At 35.0% G+C, this 20,913-nt stretch overlaps 1 pseudogene; it reads right to left on the reverse strand.

The window, feature by feature from the left end:
- Window positions 1-4,712: 4,712 nt before the first annotated feature.
- LOC138310977 (putative nuclease HARBI1) lies at window positions 4,713-6,385 on the reverse strand (annotated as a pseudogene).
- Between the last annotated feature and the right edge of the window lie 14,528 nt (window positions 6,386-20,913).

The following is a 20,913-nucleotide window of genomic DNA, read 5'->3' on the forward strand; positions in this document are numbered from 1 at the left end:
CGTAGTATTACCGACCAAACGTGTAATGGAAACAGCAATGTTTATCTGATAAGGAGAAAATGTGAATATCGTTAAATAAAGATAGCTCGTGACTGCCGTGTCACAGTCAACATCAAATATTACTTTTCATCTGCCCGACATTTATAGAGATGGAACTATTTATGGGTGACCGACAATATGACTTTATATAAAAGAGAAATGAGCTTTAGGTTTATCATGACTCGTTTATACAAACAACGATATATCGTGACATCAAGGAGATGATATAAATTCAATACTAGCCCTCATCACTGAAGCGTGGCCTTATTCTACGGTCCAGCGGTCACAAGATAGGTTATTGTGGTAAGTAATAAACGATTCGATGAAGAAAACAAACTTCTGATCGTTTTCCTAGTTTTTTTATTAGGTCACCTGGGACGAAGTCTCAAGTGATCTATTCTAATAGCTATTTTTCCTTCGTGTATCTGTAAACAATTTATGTTTTTGAATTATTCTCCAAAACTGTATAAGGAAATTCAATTGAACTTTGCACAACCCTATGGGAGGGGCCAAAACGGGTTAAATTGACATGATTTGCTCAATTGCCAATTAAAGAAATGAATTCATAGATTTGATGGAACCAAATACTCTTAGATTGAAAGGTTTTAAGGCCCTCTATAAAAATGTGAATTTCATGGCCCTTTGATCGCAGATTTTCCCCTGGGGAGGGGATCAAATTTACTGTAGTTTAAATAAGGAACACATTAGTGACCATTAATTGCTCCATAAGAAATGAGTAATACTTCAATATAATTATTAGAGTAAGATAGCATTTTAACAATATATATAACCATATTGGTCCTATCTGACATAGGGGCCAAAGTGGTTCAAAATAACTGAAATTAAAAAAAAACATTCTTCTGAATTCACATATGTGATGGAAACAAATTCACCCATACTTGACAGGGTTTTCCCGCGATACTAGGGAAAGATAACTCTGTCTTTTGTCGGGGTAGGGAAAAGACGGCTCACACGCGCTAGACAACGACGTGACGTCATCAATACATGCGGTGCCTATTGTCGCTACGTCATTAATTTTGACGCACTGCGACGTTCCTTTAAGGAAATGTTTCTAAAAAATCATTTTCATAACGTTTCGTGAAAATATGGGAGAAAAAGAATCGTACATGGGTTTATCAAGTGGACAAGGGATATTTCAACCCGAGTGAAAGATTTTGGCTGGTCAACCCGGGGCTTGCCGAGGGTTGGCGGTCATCATCTCTCTCGAGCCTTCTATTTATTCACGAAGATTCTATTAACTCTTCATAGACAAAAAGGTTAAATTGATAAAAACATAACTGACTTCAGGAGACTGATGGGTATAATGGACCGATATGTAGAGTTCATATGTCTTTGTTTCATCATTCTGTATCTGTTAAGGCCTTTGGACCTCTTGATGTTAACCTAGATGTTGTACCCTACTCAAAGTTTTTTTTTTCTGATAAAAGTAGCTTCTCGTGAACCTGAACTTATGCTGCTCCCCGATATTAAGTTCTACACTAATCCGGTAGTAGGACGTGTGAATGTGAGGATAGTATCAAAAACACACTTACTGGAGATAGGAAAGCAATCTCTTAAAACATTTAAAAACCGCAAGAAAATGTTAGCCTACTAATACAAGAACTTTCCATTTCAATGAACTTTGTCGCTATCGAATGGAAAATGGCTTTACATAAGATGAACAGCGTGTAGCAAATCCCTGTGTCTTTTGTGATTTATAAGATATGTTTAAATTCTACTGAAAACGCTTGGTGTCTCCCAACCACAGACCAAGCAGGAATCGAAACCCAAATAACCCTGTCAGAAGTCACTTTGTCAAGTGCTATCGATCCTGTTGTAGCCGGGGAGAGACGATTTATAGACGGTGAGGCCACAGTACCATATGATTCGTATAAAGGTATAGATGTCCATGGTGACTGATGTTCTACTAGGCTGACCAATACTCTCACGGACCTTATGATGATATGGATGTCTTTGATCCTTAAGTCCCTGTCCAGAATCCAATAAACCCGTCAATAATTAGATGTATTGTTACGTGGTTCAGGACTTAACATTTCGGTAGTATAGAGAGCTATTTGTATAAAGTTGGAACTAATTACCACGTTACCGCAACATTCTCTATTCGTAAGAATGTTATCTGTGGTAGAAGGGGAAACAGAAACCATGTGCTGAAAAAAGTATATAATGGAAAGATGTCTGAAAACTGACCGAAAGTGCAGATAGTTTTAAGAATTTTCTTTCGAAATGAAACTAATGCAGAATAGTGCGCTACATAGTATTTTTCTACTGGTAAAATACCCGATAATTATTGTCCTGGCGATGAATTAACGAATATCATCATAATTATACTACTATGCTATAAATACAGAATCTTAAACGAATGTTCATTTCATACGAGATTTTGGCGAGCAAAAATTAAAATTTCGAGACGAGCTTCATAAAATGAACACAAATTTAAGATACTTTTTATCACATAGCTACAAAAACGTACATTTCAAATAATATCCACATTAAAATGATTTGCGAAAATCCAGCAGAGGTCGCCATTTTGTCCCGCTTTCCTCGAAATCAAGCCATTTTTCCCGACCCTGCAGGTAGGGCGTTAGAATTGTACCTGCTGACCCTATTGCATGATCGTAAAAGGCGACTAAATTTAGGATCTTATGTTTTCTCTTCTTCCTAACTGACTTTATCTTTCGAAATGCCTCCCTTGGCGACGCCTCACGTTTGGTCTTGAGTTGAGCGTTCGCCCTAGTGAGGAAGGCTCTGGGTTCTGTCCCCTGGGCGAGAAACATCAAAGTCTATAAAAGTGGTAGTTTCTACTCCTACTTAGCGCTTAGCAAACAGGGAGCGGGACGACTGGTTTGCCCGTTGTCAGTATAATGTGACCGGGTGCGGTGTTGCTGTTAATAGGACTTTAATTAATCAAACAAACAAAGAAGGATTCACGTCATAGATACAGTAGATATCAACCATAGGTCGGCTGCTTTCTTATAGTGCTCTGGGTCTATATTCATAAAAAATCTTAAGTTTATACTTAATTTTCTACTTAAGATTAACTTAAGTATAAATATTTTACTTAGTTAAGTAAAACTTAAAAATATACTTAAGTGTTATTCATAGACGACTTAAGTATTTACTTAAGACATACTTAGCTAAGTATTTCAGTTTAAGTATTTGGTGAAGTTGCTATGTTGTTATTAAGTAGCTGCGTGATGTTTATCCAAGAACGTGAAATTTGGCACCAGCGTTCCTGGCATTCCAAGAATGGCGACTCTCAAGAAAACCAGGCGTCCCAACTGGACACTAGACGAATGTCTTATCTTAGTCAGTTTAATTAACACAAAGAAGAGGATAATACGCGGCAGATTCAAAGACGGGGTGACTGCCTCAGCAAAGAAGGAGGCATGGCTGAAGGTTGCCGATGGAATCAATAGTAATTCATTTATTAAAAGAACCCCAGACGAATGCGAAAAGAAATGGACAAACCTGGTGGTGTCTGCAAAGAACGCGCACAGCATATTCACCACGGAGTCAAGAAAAACAGGTATAATTTTGATGATTTACACATTGCAACACTCATAAATATATGTAGTATTATATATCCAGACTATGTTGCTCTAGACTATCTAAGTTGATCTGTAAAACCCAAAGACTTCTCTGAACTATCCGGCGCCGTACAACTACGTCAGCTGGAAAAATCGTCACAGTAACTTCCGTTTACGTCACAACGGGAAATGGCTAAATACAGGATAAAACCTGAATTGGCCTTAATGAAAACGGATCTCGAGTACATGTCGTCTTATTCCTTGTTACAAGAATACAGCATATACAGTCAAACCTCGATGATTCGAACTTCGATGAATCGAATTTCTCGCTGTATCGAACTTTATGTCTGGTCCCGAATTTCTTCACTATATAACATTACTAACTAACCCATGTATGAATCGAAGTTTTATGAATCGAAGTTCTCGCTGTATCGAACTTTTTTCATGGACCATTTGTTATAGAATCATAGGTAACTGACACTCGATGATTCGAATAAAAATTTACCTGTACAGATCAGGTGTTCGCCGATACCCCGCGGCATGCTGTCACACCTAGCTGTCTCGCGACGGCCCTTCGCCGGATAATAGGGATTATGACAGCTTGTGTTGCTTGCTTGATATCATCAAGATAATTAATATCACTAATCAGGCCGATACCCGGTGCTTTGTTTTTACAAGCTGCGTTAGTAAATCATTAGTACGGCAAAGATACAGTTAGTTGTTTTTGATGTTCGCCGCCGCCATTGGTAGCGGTTTGTAGAATTTACGGAACGGTAAATAGCGAGCGACATTATTAGTAACTCATACTCAAAACTGTTACATTGCACAACTTTGGCATAAATACAGGATATGAACTGCACAGTAAATGTATGTACTTTTCATTTCGTTTTGGTGATTTTTATTTAATCAACAAACTTATCAACAAATTATTCCTCAAAAGTCAAACCATCTAAATTTAGTATCCAATAAGTACATACATGTATTTATCTACATGTATTACCAAATTAAGAGTAAGACATTGATTTCAAATATATTGTTCTATGAAACATATATCTAACCCACTAATTTATCTCGTGTACATGCACTTAAATGATATATTGCATCACTTTCAAACTATTCTTACTTTTAGAAATGTGTAGCGGTTATATGTTGGCGGTAACGTGCACCACAGGTCCGGGCTGCTGCTTGGAGACCACCGTCATTATGCTCATCATTATCATCATCATCACTATCGTCATCACTCTCATCATCACTGCCGTCATCGTCAGGAAGAGGAATCTGACCAATCTTACATAGATTATGTAGAACACCGCATGCCATGACAATCTTTGCTGTTTTGGTAGGTTCCATTCAGATCTCACCGTGGAGAACATGGAATCGGCGTTTCAGCTGTCCAATACCTCGCTCAACTACAGTTCGCGTTCTCTTATGGGCACTGAAAGTATCAAAGTATAATAAAATATATTCTTATTAAATACATGTATGAATTGATATACATAGACGTACACATATGGACATGACGCATGAATAAAAAGGAATTTAGGGGAAGACACGTGATACTCTATAATTTCTTATTCATTTAGACAAATTCAAGCTTCATGTTACACTTACTTGTTATAATTGACCTGTTGACCTGGCTGGGGTTGTAGATAAGGCGTCAATAGCCAGGGTTTGGCTGGGTAACCACTGTCTCCAAGCAAGTGTGGATTTCTGGGGATCGCGCGGTTTTCAAAATCTTGATACAATTGGCTTTGACGAAGTATCCTTGCATCATGAGTTGATCCAGGCCATCTTGCTACCAAATCAATTATCCTGTATCGGTGATCGAAAACAACTTGTACATTTATACTGTGGAACTGTTTTCTGTTTACGTAGTCCGCTTCGTTTTGTGATGGAGTAACGATCCTAATATGTGTCCCATCAATAACGCCGACAATGCCTGGGAATCCGGAAATAGCATGGAATCCCATCTGGTTTAATCGCACCTTCAAATACCATTATAGATAAAATTAAGTTTATGCAGTCTAAATCACAAAGAGATTATGATGAAGTTTTACCAGCGTCACATGTACAATTTGTATTACTCTGCAAAATCAGCAAGAGAAATTTTGCTGAAAGTTATTCTATTATGAAAAAAAATGAGTATAAGTTACGTGTCTATGCACAAGGGAAATAACCGCTACAGAAAAAGGCATTTCTTAATTACACTATTAAAATCAAATACTTATATAAATGCCTATAAATGAGTTTTCGTCAAAGATATATTTGATAAGAAGCACTTATATTTTGATATTATTTACATATTTATCACATACATATATCACTCTTACCTCAGCATCACTCCTTGGAAATTTGATAAACCTGGCAACAATATGCGGCAAAGTCACGGCGTGAAGAAACTTTGTAATTACCCTGGACACTGTCGGCTGACTTACACCAAAATCGTCACCATTACATAGCTGCATTTTCCCAGTAGCAAGAAATCGTAGACCAATAGCTACTTTCATTGTGACGGAGAGTGCATGATTCCGGTCTGTTGGTGATTCTAGATAAGGACCAAGCATTCGGGACAAGAACCGAATTCCAAAGGCATTCATCCTATAACGAGCAATCAAATCCTTATCCTCATACATTTGCAGCGGATCCTTTCTCTCTCGAAATACACGTTGTCGATTTCTTGCAGCCATCTTTCATCTGGTTAAGTATTTACTTAAGTATTCTTCACTCCGTTAAACGTCCTCATGACTTTACTTAACTTTAAGGAAAAACTTAAGTAATACTTAAGGTTAAGTTGTTTTATGAATAGTACTTAAGATAAAATCTTAAGTTAAGTAACTACTTAAGTAGAAATCGGCATTTAAGTAAAAATATCTTACTTAAGTTTCTACTTAAGTAAAATACTTAACTTAAGATTTTTTATGAATATGGACCCTGGCCTTTAGATTCTAACTGCGGCTCGTACTGAAATGGCCATCAGCGTTCGGGAGGAAGTTAAACAACAATAAACCAAATTCAATCAAGGATAGCCTGAAAGAACACAAAATAAAAAAATATAATTATCTTTCAAAGCAAAACATATTTCGACTTCTTACAGACAGACACTGAAGCAACACTATTGATATTCGCCATGTTGTTTCGGTGTATGTGACATTTAATGATGTAATATTTAGCGGACTTTTCCCATCCGGAACGTTCAGCTAAATGAAAGACGTTGTGTCTCGGATAGTTAATCAACTGTTTCCTAATGATAAGTTCTACTTATTATACATATCCCGTATCGGAGATGTATCGAGCTGACCTTCCTATCCTTCCCAATGCTTTGTCTGAATGACCGGCCTGTCTTTGATTATTGTTTTCCTAGACGAAGAATTAGACACAATTTGATCAGCGGATCGACTGTCCGTTCTCTGTCAATGGGACTGACAGATAGCATGTCCGTCAAACAGCGCTGGGTTTTGTCCTAATATTCTGTGTAATGGATTATCTCAGTAGGCTGTTAACAAAGTGTTTTGTACAGATATGTATCAATATATAAGGTCTATTCTCGGCATAGAACCGTTTTCCCGAGAAAGAATTAATGGTCTGCCATTCGCCTTGAAAAATCTTTACATTTAAGTTGTATTTGTGTTCGTTTAGAAATAAAATGTTAGAAACATCAAATAATGGCTTCTTATGATTTTTCACATACAATTGGTTTTACTAACATTAATACATTACTTAGAATCGTGGCTGTATATTTCTTACAGAAAAAAGGAAAATGTAACAAAACGTAGTTAACGATGTACTCCTCTGAGAAGTCAAAATGTTCTTGTATTAAACCTTAAAGGAGTTCATACCATAAAAGAAAATGGAAGAAAAAACATATGTCCGTGTGCTCGTTTTAGAGCTTTAAAGGTGTTTTATACAATGTTTATGGTTGTACTCAACGTCATATGATAAATTACAGGTTCATTTTGGGAATTATAGCATTAGTGTTATTTTATAAGCATGTTTATTTCGAATCAAAAGACGTATCTTTGTTCCTTCGGGAAAAAAAACCACAATAAATTAGTTAATTGAAATTTTTCACTAAATACTGATAACTATATTTCTAGACTTGCGTTTCACATGATACGTGGACTAGTTAGAAGATAAATGATCCAATTTCTGCATTAGTACTCGGTTGAGTTTGGTGTGAAATCGGCCTGTGAATCGGTCCGTTAATCCTGGGCCTCCTTTTGTCTGAGAACAGTGCTATTGAACCTGGAGATATCTGGGAAAGACGTGGTGTGCATCATTTATCTATCAATATCCACATCACGCTCCCAAAATAGAAAGACGTTCTTCCTGTGAAATAAATCTTATCCACCATACATGTCGTCGATTGTCTCGAGTGTGATAAACTCGGTTCCGAACTTCACTGAACTTTTAAAGTGTAATTGAATCGATTGTGTTCGATAATGAAAACAGTGCTTTAATTTCGACGAGTTGAATGAGCTCAACAGTTTATTACTACACTGTTGATGTAGCCACGATATGTAGTAATGTGTTTTATACTACACTGTTGATGTAGCCACGATATGTAGTAATGTGTTTTATACTACACTGTTGATGTAGCCACGATATGTAGTAATGTGTTTTATACTACACTGTTGATGTAGCCACGATATGTAGTAATGTGTTTTTATACTACACTGTTGATGTAGCCACGATATGTAGTAATGTGTTTTATACTACACTGTTGATGTAGCCACGATATGTAGTAATGTGTTTTATACTACACTGTTGATGTAGCCACATACGATATGTAGTAATGTGTGTTTTATACTACACTGTTGATGTAGCCACGATATGTAGTAATGTGTTTTATACTACACTGTTGATGTAGCCACGATATGTAGTAATGTGTTTTATATAACTACACTGTTGATGTAGCCACGTATGTAGTAATGTGTTTTATACTACACTGTTGATGTAGCCACGATATGTAGTAATGTGTTTTTATACTACACTGTTGATGTAGCCACGATATGTAGTAATGTGTTTTATACTACACTGTTGATGTAGCCACGATATGTAGTAATGTGTTTTATACTACACTGTTGATGTAGCCACGATATGTAGTAATGTGTTTTATACTACACTGTTGATGTAGCCACGATATGTAAGTAATGTTTTTTATACTACACTGTTGATGTAGCCACGATATGTAGTAATGTGTTTTATACTACACTGTTGATGTAGCCACGATATGTAGTAATGTGTTTTATACTACACTGTTGATGTAGCCACGATATGTAGTAATGTGTTTTATACTACACTGTTGATGTAGCCACGATATGTAGTAATGTGTTTTATACTACACTGTTGATGTAGCCACGATATGTAGTAATGTGTTTTATACTACACTGTTGATGTAGCCACGATATGTAGTAATGTGTTTTATAATACACTGTTGATGTAGCCACGATATGTAGTAATGTGTTTTATACTACACTGTTGATGTAGCCACGATATGTAGTAATGTGTTTTATACTACACTGTTGATGTAGCCACGATATGTAGTAATGTGTTTTTATACTACACTGTTGATGTAGCCACGATATGTAGTAATGTGTTTTATACTACACTGTTGATGTAGCCACGATATGTAGTAATGTGTTTTATACTACACTGTTGATGTAGCCACGATATGTAGTAATGTGTTTTATACTACACTGTTGATGTAGCCACGATATGTAGTAATGTGTTTTTTATACTACACTGTTGATGTAGCCACGATATGTAGTAATGTGTTTTATACTACACTGTTGATGTAGCCACGATATGTAGTAATGTGTTTTATACTACACTGTTGATGTAGCCACGATATGTAGTAATGTGTTTTATACTACACTGTTGATGTAGCCACGATATGTAGTAATGTGTTTTATAATACACTGTTGATGTAGCCACGATATGTAGTAATGTGTTTTATACTACACTGTTGATGTAGCCACGATATGTAGTAATGTGTTTTATACTACACTGTTGATGTAGCCACGATATGTAGTAATGTGTTTTATACTACACTGTTGATGTAGCCACGATATGTAGTAATGTGTTTTATACTACACTGTTGATGTAGCCACGATATGTAGTAATGTGTTTTATACTACACTGTTGATGTAGCCACGATATGTAGTAATAATGTGTTTTATACTACACTGTTGATGTAGCCACGATATGTAGTAATGTGTTTTATACTACACTGTTGATGTAGCCACGATATGTAGTAATGTGTTTTATACTACACTGTTGATGTAGCCACGATATGTAGTAATGTGTTTTATACTACACTGTTGATGTAGCCACGATATGTAGTAATGTGTTTTATAATACACTGTTGATGTAGCCACGATATGTAGTAATGTGTTTTATACTACACTGTTGATGTAGCCACGATATGTAGTAATGTGTTTTATACTACACTGTTGATGTAGCCACGATATGTAGTAATGTGTTTTATACTACACTGTTGATGTAGCCACGATATGTAGTAATGTGTTTTATACTACACTGTTGATGTAGCCACGATATGTAGTAATGTGTTTTATACTACACTGTTGATGTAGCCACGATATGTAGTAATGTGTTTTATATACTACACTGTTGATGTAGCCACGATATGTAGTAATGTGTTTTATACTACACTGTTGATGTAGCCACGATATGTAGTAATGTGTTTTATACTACACTGTTGATGTAGCCACGATATGTAGTAATGTGTTTTATACTACACTGTTGATGTAGCCACGATATGTAGTAATGTGTTTTATACTACACTGTTGATGTAGCCACGATATGTAGTAATGTGTTTTATACTACACTGTTGATGTAGCCACGATATGTAGTAATGTGTTTTATACTACACTGTTGATGTAGCCACGATATGTAGTAATGTGTTTTATACTACACTGTTGATGTAGCCACGATATGTAGTAATGTGTTTTATACTACACTGTTGATGTAGCCACGATATGTAGTAATGTGTTTTATACTACACTGTTGATGTAGCCACGATATGTAGTAATGTGTTTTATATATACACTGTTGATGTAGCCACGATATGTAGTAATGTGTTTTATACTACACTGTTGATGTAGCCACGATATGTAGTAATGTGTTTTATACTACACTGTTGATGTAGCCACGATATGTAGTAATGTGTTTTATACTACACTGTTGATGTAGCCACGATATGTAGTAATGTGTTTTATACTACACTGTTGATGTAGCCACGATATGTAGTAATGTGTTTTATACTACACTGTTGATGTAGCCACGATATGTAGTAATGTGTTTTATACTACACTGTTGATGTAGCCACGATATGTAGTAATGTGTGTTTTATACTACACTGTTGATGTAGCACGTATGTAGTAATGTGTTTTATATACACTGTTGATGTAGCCACGATATGTAGTAATGTGTTTTATACTACACTGTTGATGTAGCCACGATATGTAGTAATGTGTTTTTTTACTACACTGTTGATGTAGCCACGATATGTAGTAATGTGTTTTATACTACACTGTTGATGTAGCCACGATATGTAGTAATGTGTTTTATACTACACTGTTGATGTAGCCACGATATGTAGTAATGTGTTTTATAATACACTGTTGATGTAGCCACGATATGTAGTAGTAATGTGTTTTATACTACACTGTTGATGTAGCCACGATATGTAGTAATGTGTTTTATACTACACTGTTGATGTAGCCACGATATGTATGTATGTAGTATATGTGTTTTTATACTACACTGTTGATGTAGCCACGATATGTAGTAATGTGTTTTATACTACACTGTTGATGTAGCCACGATATGTAGTAATGTGTTTTATACTACACTGTTGATGTAGCCACGATATGTAGTAATGTGTTTTATACTACACTGTTGATGTAGCCACGATATGTAGTAATGTGTTTTATAATACACTGTTGATGTAGCCACGATATGTAGTAATGTGTTTTATAATACACTGTTGATGTAGCCACGATATGTAGTAATGTGTTTTATACTACACTGTTGATGTAGCCACGATATGTAGTAATGTGTTTTATACTACACTGTTGATGTAGCCACGATATGTAGTAATGTGTTTTATAATACACTGTTGATGTAGCCACGATATGTAGTAATGTGTTTTATACTACACTGTTGATGTAGCCACGATATGTAGTAATGTGTTTTATACTACACTGTTGATGTAGCCACGATATGTAGTAATGTGTTTTATAATACACTGTTGATGTAGCCACGATATGTAGTAATGTGTTTTATACTACACTGTTGATGTAGCCACGATATGTAGTAATGTGTTTTATACTACACTGTTGATGTAGCCACGATATGTAGTAATGTGTTTTATACTACACTGTTGATGTAGCCACGATATGTAGTAATGTGTTTTATACTACACTGTTGATGTAGCCACGATATGTAGTAATGTGTTTTTTATACTACACTGTTGATGTAGCCACGATATGTAGTAATGTGTTTTAATACACTGTTGATGTAGCCACGATATGTAGTAATGTGTTTTATACTACACTGTTGATGTAGCCACGATATGTAGTAATGTGTTTTATACTACACTGTTGATGTAGCCACGATATGTAGTAATGTGTTTTATACTACACTGTTGATGTAGCCACGATATGTAGTAATGTGTTTTATATACACTGTTGATGTAGCCACGATATGTAGTAATGTGTTTTATACTACACTGTTGATGTAGCCACGATATGTAGTAATGTGTTTTATATACTACACTGTTGATGTAGCCACGATATGTAGTAATGTGTGTTTTATAATACACTGTTGATGTAGCCACGATATGTAGTAATGTGTTTTATACTACACTGTTGATGTAGCCACGATATGTAGTAATGTGTTTTATACTACACTGTTGATGTAGCCACGATATGTAGTAATGTGTTTTATACTACACTGTTGATGTAGCCACGATATGTAGTAATGTGTTTTATAATACACTGTTGATGTAGCCACGATATGTAGTAATGTGTTTTATACTACACTGTTGATGTAGCCACGATATGTAGTAATGTGTTTTATACTACACTGTTGATGTAGCCACGATATGTAGTAATGTGTTTTATAATACACTGTTGATGTAGCCACGATATGTAGTAATGTGTTTTATACTACACTGTTGATGTAGCCACGATATGTAGTAATGTGTTTTATACTACACTGTTGATGTAGCCACGATATGTAGTAATGTGTTTTTTATACTACACTGTTGATGTAGCCACGATATGTAGTAATGTGTTTTATACTACACTGTTGATGTAGCCACGATATGTAGTAATGTGTTTTTATACTACACTGTTGATGTAGCCACGATATGTAGTAATGTGTTTTATACTACACTGTTGATGTAGCCACGATATGTAGTAATGTGTTTTTTATAATACACTGTTGATGTAGCCACGATATGTAGTAATGTGTTTTTATACTACACTGTTGATGTAGCCACGATATGTAGTAATGTGTTTTATACTACACTGTTGATGTAGCCACGATATGTAGTAATGTGTTTTATAATACACTGTTGATGTAGCCACGATATGTAGTAATGTGTTTTATACTACACTGTTGATGTAGCCACGATATGTAGTAATGTGTTTTATATACACTGTTGATGTAGCCACGATATGTAGTAATGTGTTTTATACTACACTGTTGATGTAGCCACGATATGTAGTAATGTGTTTTATACTACACTGTTGATGTAGCCACGATATGTAGTAATGTGTTTTATACTACACTGTTGATGTAGCCACGATATGTAGTAATGTGTTTTTATACTACACTGTTGATGTAGCCACGATATGTAGTAATGTGTTTTATACTACACTGTTGATGTAGCCACGATATGTAGTAATGTGTTTTATACTACACTGTTGATGTAGCCACGATATGTAGTAATGTGTTTTATACTACACTGTTGATGTAGCCACGATATGTAGTAATGTGTTTTATACTACACTGTTGATGTAGCCACGATATGTAGTAATGTGTTTTTATACTACACTGTTGATGTAGCCACGATATGTAGTAAGTGTTTTTTTATACTACACTGTTGATGTAGCCACGATATGTAGTAATGTGTTTTATACTACACTGTTGATGTAGCCACGATATGTAGTAATGTGTTTTATACTACACTGTTGATGTAGCCACGATATGTAGTAATGTGTTTTATATACACTGTTGATGTAGCCACGATATGTAGTAATGTGTTTTATACTACACTGTTGATGTAGCCACGATATGTAGTAATGTGTTTTATACTACACTGTTGATGTAGCCACGATATGTAGTAATGTGTTTTATACTACACTGTTGATGTAGCCACGATATGTAGTAATGTGTTTTATACTACACTGTTGATGTAGCCACGATATGTAGTAATGTGTTTTTATACTACACTGTTGATGTAGCCACGATATGTAGTTATGTGTTTTATTATACACTGTTGATGTAGCCACGATATGTAGTAATGTGTTTTATACTACACTGTTGATGTAGCCACGATATGTAGTAATGTGTTTTATACTACACTGTTGATGTAGCCACGCTATGTAGTAATGTGTTTTATACTACACTGTTGATGTAGCCACGATATGTAGTAATGTGTTTTATACTACACTGTTGATGTAGCCACGATATGTAGTAATGTGTTTTATACTACACTGTTGATGTAGCCACGATATGTAGTAATGTGTTTTATAATACACTGTTGATGTAGCCACGATATGTAGTAATGTGTTTTATACTACACTGTTGATGTAGCCACGATATGTAGTAATGTGTTTTTTATACTACACTGTTGATGTAGCCACGATATGTAGTAATGTGTTTTATACTACACTGTTGATGTAGCCACGATATGTAGTAATGTGTTTTATACTACACTGTTGATGTAGCCACGATATGTAGTAATGTGTTTTATACTACACTGTTGATGTAGCCACGATATGTAGTAATGTGTTTTATACTACACTGTTGATGTAGCCACGATATGTAGTAATGTGTTTTATACTACACTGTTGATGTAGCCACGATATGTAGTAATGTGTTTTATACTACACTGTTGATGTAGCCACGATATGTAGTAATGTGTTTTATACTACACTGTTGATGTAGCCACGATATGTGTAGTAATGTGTTTTATACTACACTGTTGATGTAGCCACGATATGTAGTAATGTGTTTTATAATACACTGTTGATGTAGCCACGATATGTAGTAATGTGTTTTATACTACACTGTTGATGTAGCCACGATATGTAGTAATGTGTTTTATACTACACTGTTGATGTAGCCACGATATGTAGTAATGTGTTTTATACTACACTGTTGATGTAGCCACGATATGTAGTAATGTGTTTTATACTACACTGTTGATGTAGCCACGATATGTAGTAATGTGTTTTATACTACACTGTTGATGTAGCCACGATATGTAGTAATGTGTTTTATACTACACTGTTGATGTAGCCACGATATGTAGTAATGTGTTTTATACTACACTGTTGATGTAGCCACGATATGTAGTAATGTGTTTTTATACTACACTGTTGATGTAGCCACGATATGTAGTAATGTGTTTTATACTACACTGTTGATGTAGCCACGATATGTAGTAATGTGTTTTATACTACACTGTTGATGTAGCCACGATATGTAGTAATGTGTTTTATACTACACTGTTGATGTAGCCACGATATGTAGTATGTGTTTTTTATACTACACTGTTGATGTAGCCACGATATGTAGTAATGTGTTTTATACTACACTGTTGATGTAGCCACGATATGTAGTAATGTGTTTTATACTACACTGTTGATGTAGCCACGATATGTAGTAATGTGTTTTATATACTACACTGTTGATGTAGCCACGATATGTAGTAATGTGTTTTATACTACACTGTTGATGTAGCCACGATATGTAGTAATGTGTTTTATACTACACTGTTGATGTAGCCACGATATGTAGTAATGTGTTTTATACTACACTGTTGATGTAGCCACGATATGTAGTAATGTGTTTTATACTACACTGTTGATGTAGCCACGATATGTAGTAATGTGTTTTATACTACACTGTTGATGTAGCCACGATATGTAGTAATGTGTTTTATACTACACTGTTGATGTAGCCACGATATGTAGTAATGTGTTTTATACTACACTGTTGATGTAGCCACGATATGTAGTAATGTGTTTTATACTACACTGTTGATGTAGCCACGATATGTAGTAATGTGTTTTATACTACACTGTTGATGTAGCCACGATATGTAGTAATGTGTTTTATACTACACTGTTGATGTAGCCACGATATGTAGTAATGTGTTTTATACTACACTGTTGATGTAGCCACGATATGTAGTAATGTGTTTTATACTACACTGTTGATGTAGCCACGATATGTAGTAATGTGTTTTATACTACACTGTTGATGTAGCCACGATATGTAGTAATGTGTTTTATACTACACTGTTGATGTAGCCACGATATGTAGTAATGTGTTTTATACTACACTGTTGATGTAGCCACGATATGTAGTAATGTGTTTTTATACTACACTGTTGATGTAGCCACGATATGTAGTAATGTGTTTTATACTACACTGTTGATGTAGCCACGATATGTAGTAATGTGTTTTATACTTACACTGTTATGTAGCCACGATATGATATGTAGTAATGTGTTTTATACTACACTGTTGATGTAGCCACGATATGTAGTAATGTGTTTTATACTACACTGTTGATGTAGCCACGATATGTAGTAATGTGTTTTATACTACACTGTTGATGTAGCCACGATATGTAGTAATGTGTTTTATACTACACTGTTGATGTAGCCACGATATGTAGTAATGTGTTTTATACTACACTGTTGATGTAGCCACGATATGTAGTAATGTGTTTTATACTACACTGTTGATGTAGCCACGATATGTAGTAATTGTTTTTATACTACACTGTTGATGTAGCCACGATATGTAGTAATGTGTTTTATACTACACTGTTGATGTAGCCACGATATGTAGTAATGTGTTTTATACTACACTGTTTGTGTAGCCACGATATGTAGTAATGTGTTTTATACTACACTGTTGATGTAACCACGATATGTAGTAATGTGTTTTATACTATACTGTTGATGTAGCCACGATATGTAGTAATGTGTTTTTATACTACACTGTTGATGTAGCCACGATATGTAGTAATGTGTTTTATACTACACTGTTGATGTAGCCACGATATGTAGTAATGTGTTTTATACTACACTGTTGATGTAGCCACGATATGTAGTAATGTGTTTTATACTACACTGTTGATGTAGCCACGATATGTAGTAATGTGTTTTATAATACACTGTTGATGTAGCCACGATATGTAGTAATGTGTTTTATACTACACTGTTGATGTAGCCACGATATGTAGTAATGTGTTTTATACTACACTGTTGATGTAGCCACGATATGTAGTAATGTGTTTTATACTACACTGTTGATGTAGCCACGATATGTAGTAATGTGTTTTATACTACACTGTTGATGTAGCCACGATATGTAGTAATGTGTTTTATACTACACTGTTGATGTAGCCACGATATGTAGTAATGTGTTTTATACTACACTGTTGATGTAGCCACGATATGTAGTAATGTGTGTTTTATACTACACTGTTGATGTAGCCACGATATGTAGTAATGTGTTTTATACTACACTGTTGATGTAGCCACGATATGTAGTAATGTGTTTTATACTACACTGTTGGTGTAGCCACGATATGTAGTAATGTGTTTTATACTACACTGTTGATGTAGCCACGATATGTAGTAATGTGTTTTATACTACACTGTTGATGTAGCCACGATATGTAGTAATGTGTTTTATACTACACTGTTGATGTAGCCACGATATGTAGTAATGTGTTTTATACTACACTGTTGATGTAGCCACGATATGTAGTAATGTGTTTTATACTACACTGTTGATGTAGCCACGATATGTAGTAATGTGTTTTATACTACACTGTTGATGTAGCCACGATATGTAGTAATGTGTTTTATACTACACTGTTGATGTAGCCACGATATGTAGTAATGTGTTTTATACTACACTGTTGATGTAGCCACGATATGTAGTAATGTGTTTTTATACTACACTGTTGATGTAGCCACGATATGTAGTAATGTGTTTTATACTACACTGTTGATGTAGCCACGATATGTAGTAATGTGTTTTATACTACACTGTTGATGTAGCCACGATATGTAGTAATGTGTTTTATACTACACTGTTGATGTAGCCACGATATGTAGTAATGTGTTTTATACTACACTGTTGATGTAGCCACGATATGTAGTAATGTGTTTTATAATACACTGTTGATGTAGCCACGATATGTAGTAATGTGTTTTATACTACACTGTTGATGTAGCCACGATATGTAGTAAATGTGTGTAGCACGTATGTAGTAATGTGTTTTATACTACACTGTTGGTGTAGCCACGATATGTAGTAATGTGTTTTATACTACACTGTTGATGTAGCCACGATATGTAGTAATGTGTTTTATATACACTGTTGATGTAGCCACGATATGTAGTAATGTGTTTTATACTACACTGTTGATGTAGCCACGATATGTAGTAATGTGTTTTATATACTACACTGTTGATGTAGCCACGATATGTAGTAATGTGTTTTATATACTACACTGTTGATGTAGCCACGATATGTAGTAATGTGTTTTATACTACACTGTTGATGTAGCCACGATATGTAGTAATGTGTTTTTATACTACACTGTTGATGTAGCCACGATATGTAGTAATGTGTTTTATACTACACTGTTGATGTAGCCACGATATGTAGTAATGTGTTTTATACTACACTGTTGATGTAGCCACGATATGTAGTAATGTGTTTTATACTACACTGTTGATGTAGCCACGATATGTAGTAATGTGTTTTATACTACACTGTTGATGTAGCCACGATATGTAGTAATGTGTTTTTATATACACTGTTGATGTAGCCACGATATGTAGTAATGTGTTTTATACTACACTGTTGATGTAGCCACGATATGTAGTAATGTGTTTTATACTACACTGTTGATGTAGCCACGATATGTAGTAATGTGTTTTATATACACTGTTGATGTAGCCACGATATGTAGTAATGTGTTTTATACTACACTGTTGATGTAGCCACGTATATGTAATTGTAATGTGTTTTTTATACTACACTGTTGATGTAGCCACGATATGTAGTAATGTGTTTTATACTACACTGTTGATGTAGCCACGATATGTAGTAATGTGTTTTATACTACACTGTTGATGTAGCCACGATATGTAGTAATGTGTTTTATACTACACTGTTGATGTAGCCACGATATGTAGTAATGTGTTTTATACTACACTGTTGATGTAGCCACGATATGTAGTAATGTGTTTTATACTACACTGTTGATGTAGCCACGATATGTAGTAATGTGTTTTATACTACACTGTTGATGTAGCCACGATATGTAGTAATGTGTTTTATACTACACTGTTGATGTAGCCACGATATGTAGTAATGTGTTTTATACTACACTGTTGATGTAGCCACGATATGTAGTAATGTGTTTTATACTACACTGTTGATGTAGCCACGATATGTAGTAATGTGTTTTATATACTACACTGTTGATGTAGCCACGATATGTAGTAATGTGTTTTATAATACACTGTTGATGTAGCCACGATATGTAGTAATGTGTTTTATACTACACTGTTGATGTAGCCACGATATGTAGTAATGTGTTTTATACTACACTGTTGATGTAGCCACGATATGTAGTAATGTGTTTTATATACTACACTGTTGATGTAGCCACGATATGTAGTAATGTGTTTTATACTACACTGTTGATGTAGCCACGATATGTAGTAATGTGTTTTATACTACACTGTTGATGTAGCCACGATATGTAGTAATGTGTTTTTATACTACACTGTTGATGTAGCCACGATATGTAGTAATGTGTTTTATACTACACTGTTGATGTAGCCACGATATGTAGTAATGTGTTTTATACTACACTGTTGATGTAGCCACGATATGTAGTAATGTGTTTTTATACTACACTGTTGATGTAGCCACGATATGTAGTAATGTGTTTTTATACTACACTGTTGATGTAGCCACGATATGTAGTAATGTGTTTTATACTACACTGTTGATGTAGCCACGATATGTAGTAATGTGTTTTATACTACACTGTTGATGTAGCCACGATATGTAGTAATGTGTTTTTATACTACACTGTTGATGTAGCCACGATATGTAGTAATGTGTTTTATACTACACTGTTGATGTAGCCACGATATGTAGTAATGTGTTTTATACTACACTGTTGATGTAGCCACGATATGTAGTAATGTGTTTTATACTACACTGTTGATGTAGCCACGATATGTAGTAATGTGTTTTATAATACACTGTTGATGTAGCCACGATATGTAGTAATGTGTTTTATACTACACTGTTGATGTAGCCACGATATGTAGTAATGTGTTTTTATACTACACTGTTGATGTAGCCACGATATGTAGTAATGTGTTTTATACTACACTGTTGATGTAGCCACGATATGTAGTAATGTGTTTTATACTACACTGTTGATGTAGCCACGATATGTAGTAATGTGTTTTATACTACACTGTTGATGTAGCCACGATATGTAGTAATGTGTTTTATACTACACTGTTGATGTAGCCACGATATGTAGTAATGTGTTTTATACTACACTGTTGATGTAGCCACGATATGTAGTAATGTGTTTTATACTACACTGTTGATGTAGCCACGATATGTAGTAATGTGTTTTATACTACACTGTTGATGTAGCCACGATATGTAGTAATGTGTTTTATACTACACTGTTGATGTAGCCACGATATGTAGTAATGTGTTTTATACTACACTGTTGATGTAGCCACGATATGTAGTAATGTGTTTTATACTACACTGTTGATGTAGCCACGATATGTAGTAATGTGTTTTATACTACACTGTTGATGTAGCCACGATATGTAGTAATGTGTTTTATACTACACTGTTGATGTAGCCACGATATGTAGTAATGTGTTTTATACTACACTGTTGATGTAGCCACGATATGTAGTAATGTGTGTTTTATACTACACTGTTGATGTAGCCACGATATGTAGTAATGTGTTTTATACTACACTGTTGA

Source organism: Argopecten irradians, chromosome 1, assembly GCF_041381155.1.
Source record: "Argopecten irradians isolate NY chromosome 1, Ai_NY, whole genome shotgun sequence".
In the NCBI taxonomy this organism is placed as follows: Eukaryota; Metazoa; Mollusca; class Bivalvia; order Pectinida; family Pectinidae; genus Argopecten; species Argopecten irradians.